At 49.5% G+C, this 21,321-nt stretch overlaps 1 pseudogene; it reads left to right on the top strand.

The window, feature by feature from the left end:
* Positions 1 to 287: 287 nt before the first annotated feature.
* LOC146207024 (uncharacterized) lies at positions 288 to 19,748 on the top strand (annotated as a pseudogene).
* The last annotated feature ends 1,573 nt before the right edge of the window (positions 19,749 to 21,321 follow it).

Raw genomic sequence — 21,321 nt, 5'->3', positions numbered from 1 at the left:
ATCCGTCCGTCCGTCCGTCCGTGCGTGCGTCCTTCAGTCCGTCCGTCCATCCATCCATCCATCCATCCATCCATCCATCCATCCATCCATCCATCCATCCATCCATCCATCCATCCATCCATCCATCCATCCATCCATCCATCCATCCATGTGTGAATAAACGTGTTGTGTTCGTTTGGGATAGCTGGACTCTGCTTCCACTTTCGAAAACACCACATTGGCGACGAGGATTCTGTGAACCTACCCCTACCTAACTCAACCCCGCCGCACTGTCTGGAACCGCCGCCATGAACTTCACCGGGCTTGCTCCGCCACCGTTGTTCCTTCCGACGCCCGGCCGTCCGTCACTGCCATGGGAGCAGGGGCCGAATTACGGACTCCGCTCACAAGTTTGTGAGCGTGACGTCAAAATTACGAAGCTGTGACGCAGCCTTGAGACGTCAATCGTGACGAGTATGCTAAATCGTCCAATTACCAGCGACCTTTAGCGTGGCTCCGCCCTAGTAGTCCCGAATCCTCGGCAAACGTTGATGCCACAGTGTGGCACAAAACTGAGCAGGGACCGTCTCCTAACTTTTTCTAACACGACGCAACTAATATGCAATAAATAAAACAAACAAAGGTTTATTTTGGCAAGATACTATTTTTAGTATTGATTAACACTGAGCTCAAGTTGAAGCGTTCTTAGTTGTGTAGTTATACTTGCTATTAGGTAACTTTTGTTGCCGCGAGGGTGCGCCGGCGGCGTCATGGCGTGCACATGGCGGCCTGCAAGCAAACAGCTGATTCCCCGAGAAGGTGCTGCTTTTTTTAGTGTCGTCGGTAATCGAAGTACCGTGCAAGTGCCGTGAGCATGCTGAAAATCTAATAGAATGCAGTCGAAGTCCAGGGCCTGCAGCGATAAAATTTCATGGAGCGCTTGACACGGAAATGGACAAAGACAACTTGCGAAGGTGTTTTCGGTCGGCGCCTACTAGTATCGATGAGAAAAGTGCTTAAAGTGCAACGTGCAGGCTCCGTTGCAGGTTCTATTTGTTTCTCTTTAGGAAATGCAAGACGACTGTGAAGCATGTAGTGTAGGCCAAAATGAAGCTCTGTCCTTGCATGATCATCTGTTTGTATGTAGCTGGATAGTTTAGGAAAGAACATGATCATGGGAATGCTTCCACCCCTGCCGTGACTGAACCCGAAGCCTTCATTCACTGCAGTGCCACCGTGACAGGGCTTTCGATGTAGCTTTCATTGTAGTGTGCTCTGTATTTTTTTTCTTCGTTCTCATGACTGAGTTGCTTTGTTTTTGAGCGATACCTTCTGCCCACACACCATTTGCTTGATGCATATGTGATGTTTTTCTGCGTACGCTACAGTCACTGTGAGCACTAAAACTCGCAATATTATGCATTCAATTTGTCAGCTTTACACTGTTTAGCATTAAGCAAATGCTTTCTATGCGTCCTAACAGTATATGCAGGCCTGTAGTCCTGGTAGGTTCACTAATGGAGACTACCTTATGCAAACATTGTACATAGCACTACTTGTCATGTTTCTGCACTGTTAAGAGCCATACTTTGTTTCCTGCTTCTGAAATGTGCCAAACCTATGACAACTACTATGCAAGCCTGTAATCATTAAGCAACTATTATTTTGTGTCATGCCTCTGAGTCGCAGTTTTATGCACAATACTTTCATTTCTTGTTTCTGAAGTGTGTCAGACCTGCGATGAGTACAGTGCCAGCTTACAGGCTCTAAAAAATTATTCGTGTATGTCTTCTCTGTGTAGCACAATCGTGCAGCACGTGCAAATAACTTCCTGTGCTATTGCAGGCAGTTGGTTTCGCTGCTGCATATTCAAGCGTGTGAAACGCTGCAGGAAAATAAAGGGGCACAGTTGATACACGTGCTTCTAAAAAACTTCTGTGAGACTTTCCCATTCCGATAGGCATCACAATTGCTGCCTCGTTGTGAAACACTTTAATTATGTACTCAAACACAGGCACACACACAAACACCAACATGCACGGTTGCAAGCAACAGTGAATGGGGGGGGGGGGTACGAAGACAAATTTGACTTGACAGATGAGGTTCGAGAAGATTCATCATTATCACAAAGGTTTCTGGCACAGACATGAAACGAGAAGGCGCTGCACTTGGCTGCCTGCGATGAGTTGGTCAGCTACGTGTGGTATATCATAGCCGATTGTTGTGCTGGCATTGACGCCGCAGCTGTTACCGTACCATGGGCAGCTGTGCCAGCCAGCTCTGGTGGCAGGTTCTGTGGAACAGGCTAACATGATTCTGTATGGCTTTTCCCTAGAGGTATGCATGGCAATAGTGATCCCACTTCCAAGTAGCCGGTACACAGATGTGACCCTTTCTTGTCCAAGCCAGCAGCACCCTCCTCGTCTGCAGGCAGGAAGACATCCAAAGAAGTTATGCAACACGGCACATGTTACACGCTCTGGCTGGTAGAGGAGCGTCTAGTATTTTTGCAAGCACTGGAAGCGGCTCTTCAGCACGCCTACGCAGTTATCCACCATTAACCTTGTGGAGGTGTATGCCTTGTTCTATAGCCGTTATGGAGAGTCCGGACCGGGATGCCATGACACTGGCAGCCATGTCTCCAACAGGTGCCCCTTTCACCAGCATAACCGAAAATGGCACGCTGTTAAGCACATTCTTCGTCGTTGTCGACCTCAACAGCCTCATAAACTGACACAATGGAAGAGTCGCATCAATAGCTCATTGCCAGGTCTTGCTGACGATGACATTCATGGGAGTGCAGACAATGAATGATTGAAAGTTTCAGCAACACTGCTGTAAGGACAGCCTTGCACTTCATATCGGTATAAATGGTGCCCCATTCCTACTCAATACAGGCATCAAACACACGCATTCCCATATTCGTTTCTTACGTAGGCATTTCAAAAATGTACGACGTGTCTTACGTTTCAGCTTTTATAAAAGCCCAAGAACGGCAATACATGTGAGGCATGTGGAGCCTACCGTAACTTATCTTGCAAAGAGCAGCACGGCTCACTGTCGTGAATTCGACGCCTCGCAGAAGGCCTTCCTCGGCCTGTGTCATGCCTGTGTGCAGCCGAGAAGGCCGCCAGAAGAAAGCATCATGCCAAGATACCACGTAGGGAGGTTCATGGCCCAAATCATGTCGGCATCTCATATCTGAAAACAGGGACATCACAAGGCTACTCGTAGACGCCCGATGGGCCGTCGACAAACCCGACGACGCCCGGTATGCTGCCGTGACGAAGGAAGCCTTTCTTCGCCGCCGCCTTGCTGCATGCCGCAAACGCTTTTGAAGTGTCGGCTGCGCGAGGCCGATGTTCGCCTCGTTGCCAGTAGCGGTTTGGAAGCCACTAGGAGCTCGGAAAAAGCGCAGTGCACACATTATCTGCCGCCACACAGACAGCGCACTCGGCCGCACACACCTATCTCAGTTCGTCGCGTCGCACAGTCACTGTCCTATATCCTTCTCGAGTAGCAACATGCGTCGAAACATCTCGCCCGGCACGTCAAACAGTCTTCGTACACCGTCCTTTGCCGATGATCGCGTCGGGGCGCCGCCGCTACCGCCTCACGAGAACGCCGGCCGCCGCATAGACCGCCGCCATTTTTCCTTTGTGAGCGCGCTCACAAACGAGTTGTGAGCGGCTCGCGTCGCTCACATCCCGCGCTCACAATTGGCCCGTAGTCGACGTCACCACTTCAAGTGTGTTCATGACGTAAACAGCAGACGTCGATGATGTAAAGGACGGCCACTCCCACCGTTTTGCCGCTGGCCAATAGGAAGATTGTGAGTGTGAGTGTGATTGTGAGTGTGAGCCGTCTGTAATACGGCCCCAGATGTTCAGCGTGTACTTGGTGGCATCCGGAGCCGCCAAGCCAGAGCAGCGCAAGGCTATTCTTTTGCATTGTTTGGGGGCGGAGGGCCAGCGTGTTTATCAGACGTTACATTCAGGGACCAGCGCCGCAGCAGCACCGTCAGCACCAAGCGCCGCAGCCCTCGCCCATGACAAGTCTGCCGCTCCTGACGAATGCGAATCTGCACTCGCCGCTCTACGGCAGCAGTTTTCGACGTCGTGCAACGTAATCGTCGAGCGCCATCGTTTTCACCGCCGCAGCCAAAACACAGGCGAGTCCGTTCATGACTTTGTTGTCGCTCTACGGGAGATAGCCGCACATTGGTCGTTTGCTTCGCAAGATGATGCTCTACGGGACCAATTCGTTGCTGGCGTAGCTTCCAACCGCGTAAGTGAGCGATTACTGCTAGAAGGTTCTACACTGTCTTTCGACAATTCAGTTCGAATTGCACTTCAGTTTGAGCAAGCAGCGGAAGAAGTGAAGGAGCTTTCTGCTTCAGTCGAGGGAATTTAATTGCGGCAGTGTCGTAAATCATCCTCGAATCTTTCGAAAAAAAAAAGAAATTCGCCGCCAGCAGCTCCCTTTCAGCAGAGGTTAACGAGGGGCGCGGGCGGCTCACGTGCTCCGCAGCAGAACCGCCCCTCTGAGAGGAACCGAGAACAGAGTAGCTGCTCCAGTTCAACACATTGTTTCCGATGCGGCTCGCAGGACCACTTCGCATCAGCGCCGCAGTGCCCAGCGAATGGGAAGACTTGTTCATTTTGGGGTCTCAAGGGCCACTTTCAAAACGTATGCAACCGCAAACGAACTCAAATGCTAGGCCGAGTCCCTGAAGTTGAGTTAAATGAAGATGTTTCGTCATGTAGCAGTGCTGAGCAAGTTTTGACTTTGCAACGTTCCGCACGTAGCGGAATTCATATTCAAGTGCAAGTCGCGAATGTCACTTTGACATTTCTTGTCGATTCAGGGTCATCTGTTTCGATCCTGTCGGAACAAGAATACAGTCGATATTTTCAGAGCATTCCGCTCTGTTCGACTACTCTCAACGGCCGATTTCCGTGCTAGGATGTTTTCGAGCAGACGTTCAGTTTAAAGGCCGCACAGCTTCATTACGTTTTTATGTTGTTCACCGATGAACTTGTCTGATCGGTCTTGACGGCATTCAAGCCTTGGATCTTCGCATCGAGGGTTCTGCTCTTAAATGCTTGCACACGTCCGTTGCTCCGCTGTCGACTGACAATGACCCGCTATCTCGTTCCATTTCCACACCGTCAAGCGAGCAGCCCCGCATCAAAGATCTGCCGCCAGCCTTAGCACATGAGTTCAGTTCGCTTTTCAGTCCCGAGTTGGGTCTTGCTAAGGGGCTCATCCATCGCATCAAGACGCGGCAAGGCGTGCAGCCTGTAGCTTCCAAGCTTCGCCGTCTGCCATATTCTCTCCGGTCGCCAGTATCAAAGGAGCTTCAGCGGTTACTGAGCCTTGACATCATCGAGCGCATCGATGCTTCTGAATGGGTGTCTCCTATTGTTGACAAGAAATATGGTAGCATCAGGATATGTGTAGACCTTCGAGAGCCGAACAAAGCTATTGTTCCAGACAGTTTCCCATTGCCGCATACAGAGGAACTGCTTCACGCTTTGGTAGGCGCTGCACACTTCACAAAACTTGACTTGGCTTTCGCTTACCATCAGGTTCTTTTGCACACTGACAGCAGGGATCTGACAGCTTTCATCACTCATGACCAGAGGTGGGCATTTGATCTCAAAAAGTGCAACCTCACCTCAACCTCAATAAAAATTTCCTGACCTCACTCAACCTCAACCTCACGCTTTGAGGTGGAGGTTTGACCAGGTGACCTCACCTCAATTTTTCTGATGCCACCACCGACCTCACTCAACCTCACCTCAAACTCAATCTAACGTCATGGCACAAGTCCTGTGCGGTGACACGCCAGAATGACGACATAAATTTTAAACAACATTGAATACGATGAGGCTTACTTGTAAAGTAAAAAAATTAAAATGAACATTTGCCAGCGGGGCTACTGATTCATAGCAAGCTGACCTAATAACGGCAGTTCAAATTGGTCAGTTTCAACTCTTCAAATTTTATTTTTATTTGTTTTGATAGGGTGACTTTTGACCTAATTCCCGCTATAATGCTTGTGTGTCCTTGGCACTGCTGGATGCGAACCCCCGAAGGTCTGCAGTGAAACGTCGCACATATCTGTGACCGTCAAATAGTGTTTCCTCATGACAAGCAAGTCATAATTAAGACATTTTCCTGCGATTTGAAATCGAATCGGATGAGAAAATCACAAGCAATCTAATGTTTCTTCAGTGTTACGTCTCTGTTACAAAAAAAAAAGTAGGTCGACCACTTACGTATATATGGAAGTTGTAGTACCATAACATTCTTTTATTAAGTTGACTTCTGACGTGGGACTTATCACAAGAGGCGGACAGAACAAAATGTTGCGATATGCAGAGATGCTTAGTTACAAAAAGGTAAAGCGTGCTTGACTTTTAACATTGCGCTACTTTCGATAATCCTGACGAGTGGGTTGTGCTGTATAGAACAAACGCCGTGACAAATTATTGGAAAGATTCCCCTCCCTTCTACTTATAATAACTAACGGTGAATTTGCAGCCCCAAAACATTCCTTTTATCATTGATGTAAGTTAAAGAAATAATACGTTGGATTAGGGATAATTCGCACATTACCTTGAGATGCCGAGAAAAGCTCAAAAGCTGGTTTACTTGTCCACACAGTTTCTTGTCGCAGTGAATGCATTCAAAGTTTACAATGCTTTTCGTTTCTTTTGCGTGGCTATTGTAACGGAAATGGCCTTCGATGTCTTTGTCAATTCGACAACTGCGCGCTCGCACATCATCATCGATATATTTAGATTTTTTCGCTATACTCTGCCATAACCATACCTGCCATAACCGCACCCATTTCATGCACCCGCGACGCCGAACGCAACAATGCGATAGACCTCGAAGAAGAAGGGCAGACCTCAGCTGGAAAGGGCGGAAACTTCCGTCATAAATTACAGCAAGTCGCCGACTACGGCATGGCTGCGTCTCTTTGCTTGAAAAAGACGGCCACGGTAAATGGCGAAGAACACAGCATGTTGTTTAGATGCTGCCTTTTTTTTTGCCGATTTCGGGCGGCTCACCGACGCCGTTTAAGGGCTACTTCCAAGCAGACGTTCCAGGAACGATTGGTGTCGATGAGAACGTGGGGCTGAGACACCAGCTTCTAGTCGCGACGAGAGAACCACGCCCACTGGGAGAATGAAGCGCGAACACTTAACCCATGCTACTTGGGTTGTTTCGTTTTTCTTCGACTGCACAATATTCGTCAAGAGAGGAAGACTAGCGGGTGGTGAGCAGGATGGCAACGCGTCTACACGGAGGAAGAGCAGAGTTTCAACACTGACTAACGTGTCCCTCCTGCGAAACGATGAGATGCCTGCATGGTCGACAAGCGACAGAAGTCCGCGCCGCCGCCGCGGTGTTCCGAGAAGCGAGAAGGGCCTGTCTTTATATTCTTTAGACCAACAGGAATACGCTAGTCGGAGGTATAGCGCACAACCAAAAGCTAAAGAAGCAAAAAAAAAAGAAAAGAATGTTGCGAGAGAAAGAATCTGAGAATTGTATCTTCTAATTTTTTTTTCTTAGGCGGAGGGGGGGGGGGGGGGAAGGGTGACGATTGGCCGTACCGCAGAAAAGCGGCCGTTTGTGACTAAACGCGGGTGCACAAACGCGAGAGGGGGCACTGGTAAGTGACCACACAAAACGAAAATAAGAAGTGAGGAAAAATAGGGGTGGTGCAAGTGTACTGAAAAACTAAAGAGAAGAGGACACGCAGATCTTCACCCGCGCATTCACACGCTCGAGCACCGCGCACACATCTCGCTCTCTCGCCCACACTGCCACTGTCCTTGTAACTCTCGGCCCCGTTGACAGAAACGCACTTAAAAATACCTAAAACTCACAAACTCCCAGAGGCGCGCGTATGTGCAGTGGCTTACTTTCCAAGAAATGCCGAGGGGTTCCCGTGTCCGCGCTTTATCCGCTAGTTGAGATCGGACACCGGCTGCGGAGCCGAAAGAGCAGAAGCCAGCTTGCGAACAAACGGCGCGCCCGCAACTTTGGCTGCAAGCTGTAAAACGGAGGGGAGGCCCTCGATAAACAAACATGTAAATAAAAAAGGCGCAAGCTCATGTAGGGTATGAGAAAGGAATGACTGCAAGCAGTCGTCAGTCACCTGTCTGTTCTCAATGATTCTTCGAGAAGGGCACATTAAATTTATCTTTTTATGCAAGGGTTAATTTAATGTCTAGTGACTAATAATAATAATAATAATAATAATAATAATAATTAAAGAGTGGATTGCACTGATACAACTACGAACTACCGTCCTATTGCTTTCTTTCGTTTTAACTCGTACCATATACAATAGCAAAAGCAGATTTTATTTACTAAAATACAGTCTTCGTGGGGTGACTTCTCGTCAAGCCATTTATCTCTCGTCTCTTCTGCATCCTTGTTCTTTCCATATGCCTCTCTGAAACCTCCTCTCTCGTGCCATCCTCCCCAAGCAATTCCTTGGTTGCTGGATCTTGCGCTTCCCTCTTTTCTTCTATTCTAACTTTTTTTTTCCGAGAAGCCGACACACCCACGTAGGTCTGGAAACCCGTCGAGTTTGCGCAGACTTTTTTACTTCCCAAAGTCGCTCGGAATGGTGGCGGGATCTTGTTTCACAGGCTTTCGAGTCTGCAGCCGTCGTCCGACCCCACTTGTTTGCCGCGCTGCACTTTACGCCCCCCCCTTCTTTTTTTTTTCGTGTCGAACGCAAACGCACAGACGCAAACTGTTCGTTACGTGCGCGTTGGTAGCCAAAAGAGTGTACACGACAGGCATTATGAAAGGTGTTTTGCCGGCTATTTTATCGCTGTGGGAAACAATAATTTCGACCTCACAAGCCGACCTCACTAAGTTACGACCTCACTCAACCTCAAACTCACGCATGAGGTTGAGGTCTCATTTGCTGACCTCACTCAAAAATATTTCAGGTGTTGCAGACCTCACCTCAACCTCACCTCACCCCGTGAGGTTGAGGTCATTTTGAGGTTGAGGTTGACCTCATGAGGTCGAAACTCATGAGGTTGCCCACCTCTGCTCATGACGGTCATTTCCGCTTTAAAAGAGTTTGCATCGGTTTGGCTTCTGCCCCAGCGGCATTTCAGAAGATGATGGCGACAATCCTCGACCGTTGCCCTGGAGTGTTGTTCTACTTCGATGATGTGATTAATTTTGGCCAAACCGCAGAAGAGCACCTTTGAAACTTGAAGACCGTACTGCAAAAGATCAGGAACGCAAGCCTGAAACTGAACAACAAATGCCTTTTTGACGTTCCAGAACTTGAGTTTCTAGGGCATAAGTTCACTGCACATGGTATCGTGCCACTCCCAGAGAAGGTAGATTCCATAGTTAATAAGCCTGTGCCAACTGATGTTGCCGCTCTTCGTTCCTGGGTCTCGTAGAATATTACTCCAAGTTTGTTCCACACTTGGCACAAGTTGTCGAGCCTATGAGAAGCTTGCTTCGCAAAAATGAGCCGTTCATTTGGTCAGCTGAAGCAGACAGCAGTTTCAGGAGGGTTAAGGAAATGCTTTCCTCGAGTTCAGTCCTCCAGATGTTCGATCCATCACTTCCAGTAATTGTGTCGACCAACGCGTCCGACTGTGGACTGGGAGCAGTCCTGCAGCAGAAAAGTGGCCACGAGCTCCGCACAGTCGCTTTCGCATCTCATACACTGTCGCCTGCGGAGAGGAAATATTCAGTCGGTGAAAGGGAAGCACTAGCATGTATTTGGGCATGTGAGCGATGGCACACATATATTTGGGGTCGCCATTTCGTTATTCGAACAGACCACCAAGCACTGGTGTCTTTACTGTCGTCCCGAGGACATGGAAGACGCCCACTCCGAATCGCACGCTGGAGTGCACGACTGCTTCGCTACAATTTCACTTTTGAATACCGCAACTTGGAAGTGACTGGCCGTAAAACACAGTAGGGGTCTGTGTAGCGTGGAAAGACCTTCTCACAAAGCCCAACTGGGCAAGCGGGAGTCCAGAGAAAGACGAGAGAGCCCGGAGAGTAGTGTACATCCCGATGACGAGAATCGTGGTGGCGTTTTTGATTGCTTTGGGAGGAAGCCAGCCGGTGGCGAGGAATACCACGGGCGGCGTTAGCTCGGAAGATGACGTCATGAACATAGGAGCTGGCATTAGTGGTTGGAGGCAAGACGCTGGCAAATGGAAGTGAAGGGTTGCGGCCGAATAGAAGATAGAAGGGCGAGTAGCCCATTGTATCGTGACGGGACGAATTATATGCGACCGTCACGAACGGCAAAGCAATATCCCAATCATGGTAGTCATCCGATACATACTTTGGCAGCATGTCCTTGAACGTGCGGTTGAGGCGTTCGGTGCGGCCGTTCTTTTGTGGATGGTAAGCGGTAGTGAAATAGTGCTTAATTGAGCAGTACCGGAGGACTTCGTCGACTACTCGAGCAAGAAAGCCACGGCCACGGTCAGTGAGCGGCTGGCGCGGAGCACTATGGAGCAGGATTAGATCATGGAGAAGAAACGCAGCCACGTCAGTTACACATCTGGTGGGTATTGCTCGTGTGACTGCGTAGCGCGTAGTATAGTACGTGACCACCGCAATCCATCTATTCCCCGAAGCAGACAGAGGGAAAGGCCCGAGGAGATAAAGGCCAACTCGGGAAAACGGGTTTATCGGGATGTCGATCGGCTGCAGGGATTCAGCAGGCACAACCGAGGTCTTCTTCCGTCGCGAACACCTGTCACAAGATACCACGTAACGACGAACAGAGCGGTATAGGCCTGGCCAAAAAAAAAAGGCCGGCGTACGCTGTCGTACGTACGAGAGACACCAAGATGGCCCGCAGTGGGCGCGTCCTGCAGCTGCTGAAGAATGGTGGCGCACAGGTGTTCGGGGACCACAAGCAGAAGCTGGGCGCCATCTGGTCGCATATTCCGCCGACATAAAGTGCCATTGTGGAGCACAAACAAAGCAAAGGTAGCGTCATGGTGATCAGTGCTGATGCGGTTGATAATGGTGCAAAGCTTGCGATCTAAGCGCTGCTCATGGCGAATGTTGAACAGGTCAGAGAAGGACAACACACAGGTGCCATCGTCACACTCGCTGTCAGGCGGCGGACCTACCGGGTTGCGGGACAGGCAATCGGCATCAGTGTGCCGCCAGCCGGATTTGTGATGACAGGAAAAGTGTGTTCCTGAAGACGCAGGGCCCAACGCCCTAAGCGACCAGTAGGGTCCTTAAGCGTAGAAAGCCAACATAAAGCGTGGTGGTCGGTGATGACGGAGAACGGGCGGGCAAACAAGTAAGCGCGAAACTTTGCAATGGCCCACGCGATTGCTAGACACTCATGTTCTGTGATCGAATAATTCCGCTCAGCCACAGAAAGAGGCGACTGGACCGTCTGCTGTTGGGCGAGAATGGCACCAATACCGCGATCATTGGCGTCGATGCGTACCTCCGTGGTTGCTGAGGGGTTGAAGTGTGCCAGGATGGGCGAGTTGGTGAGCGCAGAAAAGGCTTGATGTTGGTCTTGGCCCCAGGAAAATGGAAAGTCGTTCTTCAGAAGAATAGCGAGTGAACATGCAGTCTCCGCAAAGTTTGGGACAAACCGCCGAAAATAGGAACAAAGGCCAAATAAACTACGCACGTCACTGGTACAGCGTGGTGTGGGAAATGCACTCACATCACGAATTTTGTCCGGCTCGGGTTGAATGCCACGGGCGTCGACCAAGTATCGGAGCACCTTGAGTTCACGTCGGCCGAAGCTACACTTCTTCAAGTTCAGCTGAAGGCCAGCTCTCGGAAGACTCCAAAAATGTCATCAAGGCGATGAAGATGGCTCTCAAAGGTCGAAAAAATACAATGACGTCATCGAGATAGCATAAGCATGTCGTCCATTTGAAGCCGCGTAAAAGGAAGTCCATCATGCGCTCGAATGTTGCGGGCGCATTGCACAGGCCAAAAGGCATCACCTTAAATTGGTAGAGGCCATCGGGAGGGACGTAGGCGGTCTTCTCTCGGTCCCGGTCGTCGACTGCGATCTGCCAATAACCGTAACGAAGATCAATTGAAGAGAAATAGCTGATGCCATGCAAGCAGTCTAGAGCATCATCAATCTTGGGCAGTGGGTAAACGTCCTTCTCTGTAACCTTAATAAGATGTCGGTAATCATCGCAGAACCTCCAGGTATTGTCCTTTTTAACAAGCACGACAGGTGAAGGGCTACCCGAAGGCTCTATAATGTCTCTTGCCAACAGCCTGTCTACTTTATCTTGTATGACGCGGCGGAAATGGCGACTCGGTAAGGTTTCTCGTGAATCGGGCTGGCGTCTCCAGTATCGATGCGATGAGTAACTATAGGACGTTTGACCCAAGCGGCGGTCATCAAAAACGAAAATATCACTGTACCAAGTCGGAAGGCACGACGCAAGCAACCATTCCTGCAGGCCTCTAGAGGTGAGGACGGTGCAGGTCGTGGCGGTTCTTTAGCAATAGGGTCAGGTATTTTTTTAAACAGATAAAATCATTGAACATGGTGGAGGTACAAAGCCGCTTTTTGCAGCTTGACTGGACCTCGTCCCCGGGCAGATACATTAAAATCAGACAATGGTGTCAATTCGGCGAGAGAAACGCCCTCGAAAAAGCTTAAGTTCAAGACCGGAATATAAGTGTGGACGATATTGTGAGGGAGAGCGATTTTAAGCTGCAGATGCACGTCGGGGCAAACAACGCCATCAGGAACGGAGGGAAAAGGCGACATGGGCACATACACAGCGGGGCTGCAGGCGAGTAAATGTAACAGATCTGAATAGATACACACCATCACCTTGTTCGTTTTTATTAATGGCATTGCGATTATGCTCACGGAGGCGGTCATTAAGGCCTGTTTGTCCTACTTACCTGTACAAGGTGAACAAGATGGTGAACTTGTAAAACATTGCAACGCATCTACAAACTGCAGACAATTACTCGACAAGTGTGCTTTAGTCGCCAAAAGTAAGGACCAGCGCACCGGTGAAATTATTGAAGCGGAAAAGATAGCCAGATTAGGAAATCGTTGTGTAAGCACTTCTTCTGTCAGACTCTCTCTCAAAAAAAAAGAGAGATTGCCTACCTACACTCCTGGTGATTATCGAATGCTTTTGCTTGACAATTCAATGATGAATGTATAAGTAGTTGTGCATTTGTTTCCAATAAAGTTGTAGGAAGTTAGCGCTGTGTGTGTCTACTTGATCTTTGTCCCTACTCTTTGGCGCTATTGCTCCGAAGTATGAAGCAACAAGCCCGAATTTCAACGTTGCTCGAGTATACAGCATACAGCGAAGGTGAATGTAGTACACCATGCACTCTGGATATAAGCAAAGTTGGTGTACCAGATTAGTACAGAATCTATTCACTAGGGCACTACTTGCATTCTAAAAGATGGCTTTGCGCGTATTCTGCCCCACCGTGGTCTGCCCATAGGGTGCCTCGATGGCCAGTGGCACTTTCAGGATGGAGACACTGCTCTCTCCGGGGGCATTTAGGATCCCACTCTCCCGTTCGGCCGTATTGAGCGCAATGAGGCGGCGGACGGTTTTGATGCTTAAATTGCCGTTGTTGCGCACAATTTCGCGAAATTGTGCTCTACCAAGGCAGGATGATGCCAGAGACTATTGCCGAAGAAAATCGGAGTTACGTTAAGTTATATAATGTTTCGTAGCTCATCTTCCGAAAAACTCGGTCCCCTGTGAGAAGTCGTTCGAACAACAAAAGCAGCAAATCCCTTCGCGTTTCCTCGACCTCTGAACTCGCAATTAGGAACACGTTTCTGACGCTCAGAATGACTTGTTTTAAGCTGCGGCAAAGCCACGGCCTTTCCTACGTTTAGAAGGTAAGACGGAGTCGCAATTCCCACAGGTCGTAAAAAATCGCCGGGAATATTTTAATTTACGCGGCATGCACTAGGCTGTTTTTTTTCTTTTTTGTGCGGACGGCAGCAGGGATGGGAGTCACCCTGACGGCCGACTCCGATGAACGAAGCAAGTATTTCGTTTTAAGCTAGGAAGACGCGGCAGTCAAAATTCCTTTTGATAGTCTGTGCTTGGGAATGCCCCGAAGAAGGGGCTTCGGGCAGCATGCCCTTTGCGGCTTTTACCGATTTACGGTTCTGTTGGAGTGAAGTGTTGCTAATCGGTTTTTGCTTCGATGGTGATCTTAGCTATTCAGAAGTGAGCGCAGACTCTTTAGACTATTTTGTACAGCGAGGCTGCGCACATAGGAGCCTCAGCATACGACGCTATTCTATGGGCAGCACTTTAATGTAATGTATTTTTGTAGCGTAAAGCTACACTACGCGGGTCAGAGTCGAGTTTCGCGTTTGTGTGCCCCGCCCGTTATGCACATGTGCGAGAGCCGCGAGACCCTTCTGCGAAGCTCAGACCCAAGAGCCCAAAGAGAAATTGTTCGACTGGCCGAAGATGCTGCCGGAGTCCAAGAACTATTGGCCTGCAACTAAGGCGACTGTCCCACCTTTCGGGTCTAACCGCCGAAGAGCAGGATAGTCACTCTGTTGGACGAATAAAAGTTCTCTCTCTCTCTCTCTCTCTCTCTAACTGCGAAGGAGAAGAAGAAGAAGAAGTAGAACGCTCGGTGACCCGCAGCTAATGCTTTCGCTACATATTCGGTTCAGCAGCATTGAACCCTTCTATTTTTTTGCACGGCGTGGAAATATTTACACTTCAGAAAACGCCCGCTAATTGCGCCAGCCCGGGACTTAAGTCAGCTTAAACTATAGACGTGTTCCGCTCATTTTCTCAAACTTGCCTTATTTGCGCTACATGGGCAAGCGATAGAGAGAGAGAGAGAGAGAGAGAGAAATAGAATAAAAAGGCAGGGAGATTAACTAGGCAATGCCTAATAGGCTACCTTACGCGAGGGGAAGGAAAAAAAGAGAGAAAAAAGAAAGAGCGCCAAGAGAATGCGTCTATAGCCCCGTTTACATGGACCCGACCGCGGAGGGTCAAGTTGGGGAGTTTAGTTGAGTGGATTCGAACCTTACCAGGTTTACATGAACCCGACCCAACGAGCGCAGAACCGGCTCTGAACGAGCGGCGATTACGGCGGCACCTCGCATCGAGGCGAAGAACTAGCAGACGGCGCCCGATTCCGGTTTTTCCCCCGCCCATCTCTAGCATTTTCCGTACTGTTCTCCTCTCGCGCTGTGTCCCGACTTAACCCGCCAGCGCTTACATGCTTCCTGCAGCGGATTCGAGTCCAGTCAACCCATCCCATGCGCGGGAGTTGACTGGACTAGACACGTCGGCTTCTCGACCCGACCCGACGGGGTTTACATGTACCCGAAAACCCGAAAAACTCAACCCGCTCCTGTCATCATCATAATCATCATCATCAGCCTTACTATACCCCCTGCAGGGCGAAGGCCTCTCCCATATTTCTCCAATTAACCCGGTTCTGGGCTAGCTGCATCCACTTGACCCCTGCGAACTTCTTAACCTCATCCGCCCACCTAACTTTCTGCCGCCCCCTGCTACGCTTTCCTTCCCTTGGAATCCAGTTTGTTGCCCTCAGCGACCATCGGTTATCCTCTCTTCGCCCTACATGTCCTGCCCATGTCCATTTCTTCTTCTTCTTAATTTCTACTAGAATGTCGGTAACTTGAGTTATTTCTCTGACCCACTCTGCACGCTTCCTATCTCTTAATGTTACCCCTACCATTTTTCGTTCCATAGCCCTCTGGGTTGTCCTCAACTTAAGTAGAACTCTCTTGGTTAGCCTCCACGTTTCAGCCTCATAGGTGAGTACAGGTAAGATGCAACTGTTGTATACTAGCCTCTTGAGCGATACCGGTAAGCTGCTTCTCATAATCTGCGAGTGCTTTCCAAATGCGCTCCATCCCAATCTTATTCTTCTTGTTATTTCCTTTTCATGGTCCGGATCTGCGGTTACTACCTGTCCCAAGTAGACATATTCGCCTACTACGTTCAGTACTTCGCTACCTAATGTAAACTGCTGTTCCTTCTCGAGGCTGTTGAACATTATCTTAGTCTTCAGCATATTAATTTTCAAGCCCACTTTTCTACTTTTCCTGTCTAGGTCATCAATCATTACAGTTCATCCCCCGAGTTGCTTAGCAAGGCAATGTCATCAGCAAATCGCAGATTACCGAGGTATTCTCCATCTACCCTTATCCCAGACTGCTCCCATTCCAAGTCTTTGAATACTTCCTCTAAGCAAGCTGTGAATAGTACTGGGGAGATTGTGTCTCCTTGCCCAACACCTCTCCTTATGGGAACTTTGTTGCCTTATGCAGAACTATGGTTGCTGTGCAGCCACTATATATATATATATTCCAGCACTTTCACGCACGGCTCGTCTACCCCCTGATTTCTCAACGCCTGCATCACCGCCGAGGTTTCAACTGAGTCAAATGCTTTTTCGTAATCAATCAATGCTATGTATAAGGGCTGGTTATATTCCGAGCATTTTTCTATCACCTGATTGATGGTATGGACTATGGATATTAGCGATAGTAGAGTACCGTTTCCGAAAACCTGCTTGATCCTTTGCTTGGTTGTAGTCTAAGGTTGTCCTGATTCTATTAGCGATTACATTAGTAAATACCTTATACGTAACAGACAGAGTAAGCTGATTGGCCTGTAATTTTTAAGGTCCTTAAAGTCCCCTTTCTTATGAATGAGGATAATATTTGCATTCTTCCATGGTTCCGGTACTGTCGATGACAGTAGGCACTGCGTATACAGGGTGGCCAGTTTTTCTAGCATGATATCTCCCCCGTTTTTCAACAAATCTGTGGTTATCCGATCCTCTCCAGCTGATTTGCCCCCTTTCATAGTTTCTAATGCTTTCTTGACCTACTCCTTCGTCACTGGTGGAACTTCTGACTTTTTCCCTACCGCCAATCTCATTACGGTAATGACTACTTTGGCTACTGTAGAGATCTGTATAGAACTCCTCGGCTACTTTGACTATATCTTATCCATATTCGTGATGACATTGCCCGCCTTGTCCTTTATCGCATACATCTGGTTTTTGCCTATGCCCAGGTTCTTCTTTACCGCTTTGAGGCTTCCCCCGTTCTTTACAGCATGCTCAATTTTCTTCATGTTATACTTCTTTATATCGGCCACCTTGCGCTTATTGATTAGCTTTGATATCTCGGCCAATTCTATCTGGTCTGTTGGATTGGAAGCTTTCATACTCTGGCGTTTCTTAATTAAATCTTTCGTCTCTTTAGACAGCTTACCGGTATCCTGTCTAACTATCCTACCGCCTACATTTACCGCGCACTCAGTAATGATATCTCTGAAATTATTGTTCATGGCTTCTAGGGTAATTCATGGCTTCTAGGGTAGGACCCGCTCCTGTCGGGTCCATGTAAACACTGCTCATATATGTCCAGAAATTATAGTAAATGGGGGAAGATGTTCACCTAAAGTCTAGGCCTCAACCCCGAGTCCCTTAAAAACTTAAAACCTAAAAACTTACAAACTTCAGGAGCGCCTTCACGTCTTTCCTTTGTAATGAATGTGTCGTCCAAGGTCCCAGAATCTTAGTTTCAGTAAGAGGGCGAGAGACCCATCGGCGGAGTGTAGCAGCCAGGAAGGCACGCTCAAACTGAGGACAGTCACAAAATATGCCCGCAATCATTTCATAACACTTGCACTGCTCACACGTTGGAGAGTCTGCCATTCCGATGAGATGGAAGCAGGCGTTTGCCACAAGCGACACAGCATTGTAGTATCACAGCGGGGAAGGTCTAATGGTACCTGCAGTTGAAGTAATTTTTCAAAGTGGTGCGAGCGGGATGTGCAGCCTCCAGGAGAGGCCATGATTGTCTAGTCATGCTTCGGGCGAGCTGTCTAAGGTGCCTTGCTGCGTCGGCTCTTGTCAATGGTATCTGCACAACGATGTTTGTAGTGTGAGCCGATCGAGCAGCATCGTCAGCTAAGTCGTTGCTAACAATTTCATTATGGCCTGGTTGCCACTGGTAGATGCGTGCTCTTGTAAAGCCTGGTGGTTCAGATGTCGTACCTCCGCTACATGCTAATCATTGTCGCCATGGCTCAAGACCACATGGCAGGGCTGATTTACAATCACAGAACACAGCCCATTTTTAGCCCCAGTAGTCTTGGCGATATTAGCTGGTAAATGTTTGCTTCGCAGGAACGACGACGCCGCAGGCACAACTAGTAGGAGTTGCCATCAGTACAGATGTGAGTACAGTAGTCATTGTGCAGCATGTCAATTGCTCAGGGCTGGCGTTGATAAATTTGATTTCTCCGATATCCCCGGAATAGCGAGGCACACACGTGGGAGCCCAAGACACCACAGTGGCGCTGCCGGAGTGAACTGTTTTGCAAAGTATGACCTTTGCAAAAGCAGAATGTCATCTCTGCAGAGGCATCTGCGCAAGATGATGCTGTGGAACCGTTGAAATATGTCGTATGTGCATTCGCAAGGAGTCAAGCACAATATTCGTCGAAAGCGGGTGGACTTCGGCGAGCGCGATGCTGTCCAATGTTGATGCGCTCCGAGGAAGGCCTAGGTATGGGCGAAGGGCCTGAGCCTGGGCTGCCGGCAGGGCACGCAAATTAGTCTTGCGCGTGCTTGAAAGTATGGGCGTACTATGCCGCAGCAATCCTAAAAATAGGGCTCTGTACAACAGCAGCATTGACTGTACCAACGAGCTTCATTATTTTCCGCCAAGAAAGCGGAGTAAGCGATGGACGTCAACTTTTTTTTCAATAGGGCGCAATGCAGGCTCCATGATAGATTACGGTCTGTCAGAATTCCTAAGAAACGATGAGATTTGTTGCAAGAAATGATATGACCATCGATGCATACCGGATATGGGTCCATAGACTCGCGTGTAAATGCCACTAGCGCACAGTTTTCCGGCGAAACGCTGAGTCCTTGGTTCTGAAGACAAATTTATTTTTCCTGCCTGTTGAAGTCTTGCACGCACCTGGAGGCGCCTTACAGAGGAGGCCAAAATGAAGATGTCATCGGCGTACATCGATATCTGGACGGTGGAAGGGAGGCTCTCTGAAAGGGCGATGAGTGTTAAAGTGGGGATACCACCCTGGGGCACGCCACGATGAGTATAATGCACTGGAGTTGAGCCACCTTCACAGTTAATAAAAAGTGATCTTCGTGTCAGATCCACGCAAGAGAGTTGTTTTACTAAAGCCGACGGCATGTCTTCACAGAAAGGAAGATGAAAGGAATTCCAGAGCCATTGTCATAAATTATCGGCACCTTACCGGTTTGGAGGAAATGCTGTTTGCTCCACCTTCGCTTACTGACTGTGTTAATAAAGGTTGCATTTTTCAGGTTTTATTTTTTGAAATTGCGCTGACTTTTTAGGCGTCTAATACAAAGCGTAAATTTCGTTTTTTTCTTCCAGCGAATAAATATTTTCTATGAAAGTGTGATATGGCTTTTTTCGGCGAATGGATGTGGCAGTCCTCTGTGGTTCAATGGTTATTTCAGCATTTTTTTTTTCGTTCAAAAGGTTGTAAGATTCGGGCTTTCCGCGGCTGCCTTTGCGCGGCCGCCGCCCGCTCCCCTGTTGTTCTCCTCTTTCCCTTTCTCCCGCAGAGGTGTCGGGACGACTTGTCACTGTCGCCTGTCGCTCGACCACAGCTCCGCCCCGGCGCCTCAATGGCTTTTTCGCATTGCCGCCTTTTGGCGGAAACATGTGACTCGACGATCCGCGACAGGCGTACCTTGCGTTGATTGCTCCTCTCTCTCAAGGAAGCCCTTTGGACACCGCGAGCAACGTCACTAGAAACCGCGAGAGAGATAGATTACAGCATGCCCTTGCACGCTTCCCTCGCGCGTTCCCGGGACGCGTTGACTGAGTGTTGGTGTGCATCGCTGGAGGATGGCGATTCAACAAACGTCTCCTTTGTGGACTTGGAGGCTTTGTCACTGCAGCGAAGCGCTCTCCTCCCTGTGGAGGTTGAGTGCGCTCTGCGGTGTTTCAGTGTGCGCGTGGTAACAGCTGATCGGGGCCTCGGCTCGCACGACGCTCGAACCCGCAGTGGTTAGTGGGCTATATCCACGTAGAAAACACAATTGGCGCCCAACTTGAAATGTCCCTGGCTGAATGAATCGTTGGACAGCCCAACGACCAAGCCGGTCGCCTTGACGATCAAGCTCGTGCGCCATGTCTGCCGCCCCCGGCGCGGCACTCAGTAAAGGCACCGAAACACATACTACATGGTTCTTCGGACCGCACTGTGGTGCGACCGTTGAGCATATGCCTCCGCTGTTTCAGCCTTACGCCATTGCGAAAGCAATGTGCGCGACTTCACCGCGACCGGCAGCTCCGCACAACAGTACCCGTACCCGCTAGCAGCCAATTCTGTTCGGGGAACGGTGAGGCGTCGGCCGGACTCCCCCTGGAAACCACGCCGACAGCGCGCTCAGTTGGCTGATGCGGCTCGATTAGCCTGCGAGCCGGCTGGCGCGCAATGCTCTCCTGAATCAGCATTCCGATTTTTCGGCGCAGTATCGAAAGGGGAGAACGAACGTGGTAGCTGACGCGCTGTCCCATGCCCCACTCGCCCGCGGCGTCTTTTCCCGGCAAGCGACGGATGCGACGGGGGCGAAACTGCGGATGAACCGCACATCAGCTCGGAGGGGACGCCCGCGAACGGGCTCACTGATTCCGCTATCCTGGTAAGCAGCGCTTCGCAAAGCAGGCGAGGGTGAAAGCTCTTTGTGAGCACCTTTGAGGCGCCGATACCAGCGGAAGTTTTGCTGCGAACCTGCAGGGGGACGAAACCAGGCTCTCCTTTGGGATGACTGAAATAGTTTTCAGCCGTGCTACGAATGCACAGCAGAATGACTCCCTTTGTCGCGATGTCAGCGAGTCTCTGCCAGACAAAGCCCCGTTACACTGCTTGTATTGCAGTGGGCGCAGCGCCGGAAGGAGGGGGGGGCACGAGTCAGCGTGTTTCGCGGCTTGCCCCGGGGATTCATATTTGCTGAACTGCGTGAAGTATACATAAGTCCGCGGACCATTTAAAGTGGTTATCCCCCAAAGTGTGAGTTGCGTTTCTCTCACGACGAACTATTGGCTGGTCATCTGAGTGGCTCCAAGGTTTTAAGAAACCGAGTCGATCGGTGACATGCCCGGCATGAAGCGCGACCTTTCCCGCTGTTGCCGTTCCTGCCATCTCTGTCAAATAGTGACGGCGAGAGGTGGACCGGCATGACGAAACCAACTGACAGTGTGCGTCCGTGGCAGTGGCCACCTGCGATTTGATG

This window comes from Amblyomma maculatum, chromosome 1 (genome assembly GCF_055883805.1).
Source record: "Amblyomma maculatum isolate TAMU_Amacu chromosome 1, ASM5588380v1, whole genome shotgun sequence".
NCBI classification, from domain to species: Eukaryota; Metazoa; Arthropoda; class Arachnida; order Ixodida; family Ixodidae; genus Amblyomma; species Amblyomma maculatum.
The sequence above is the reverse complement of the archived record's forward strand: the minus strand, read 5'-3'. Positions and strand labels throughout refer to the sequence as shown.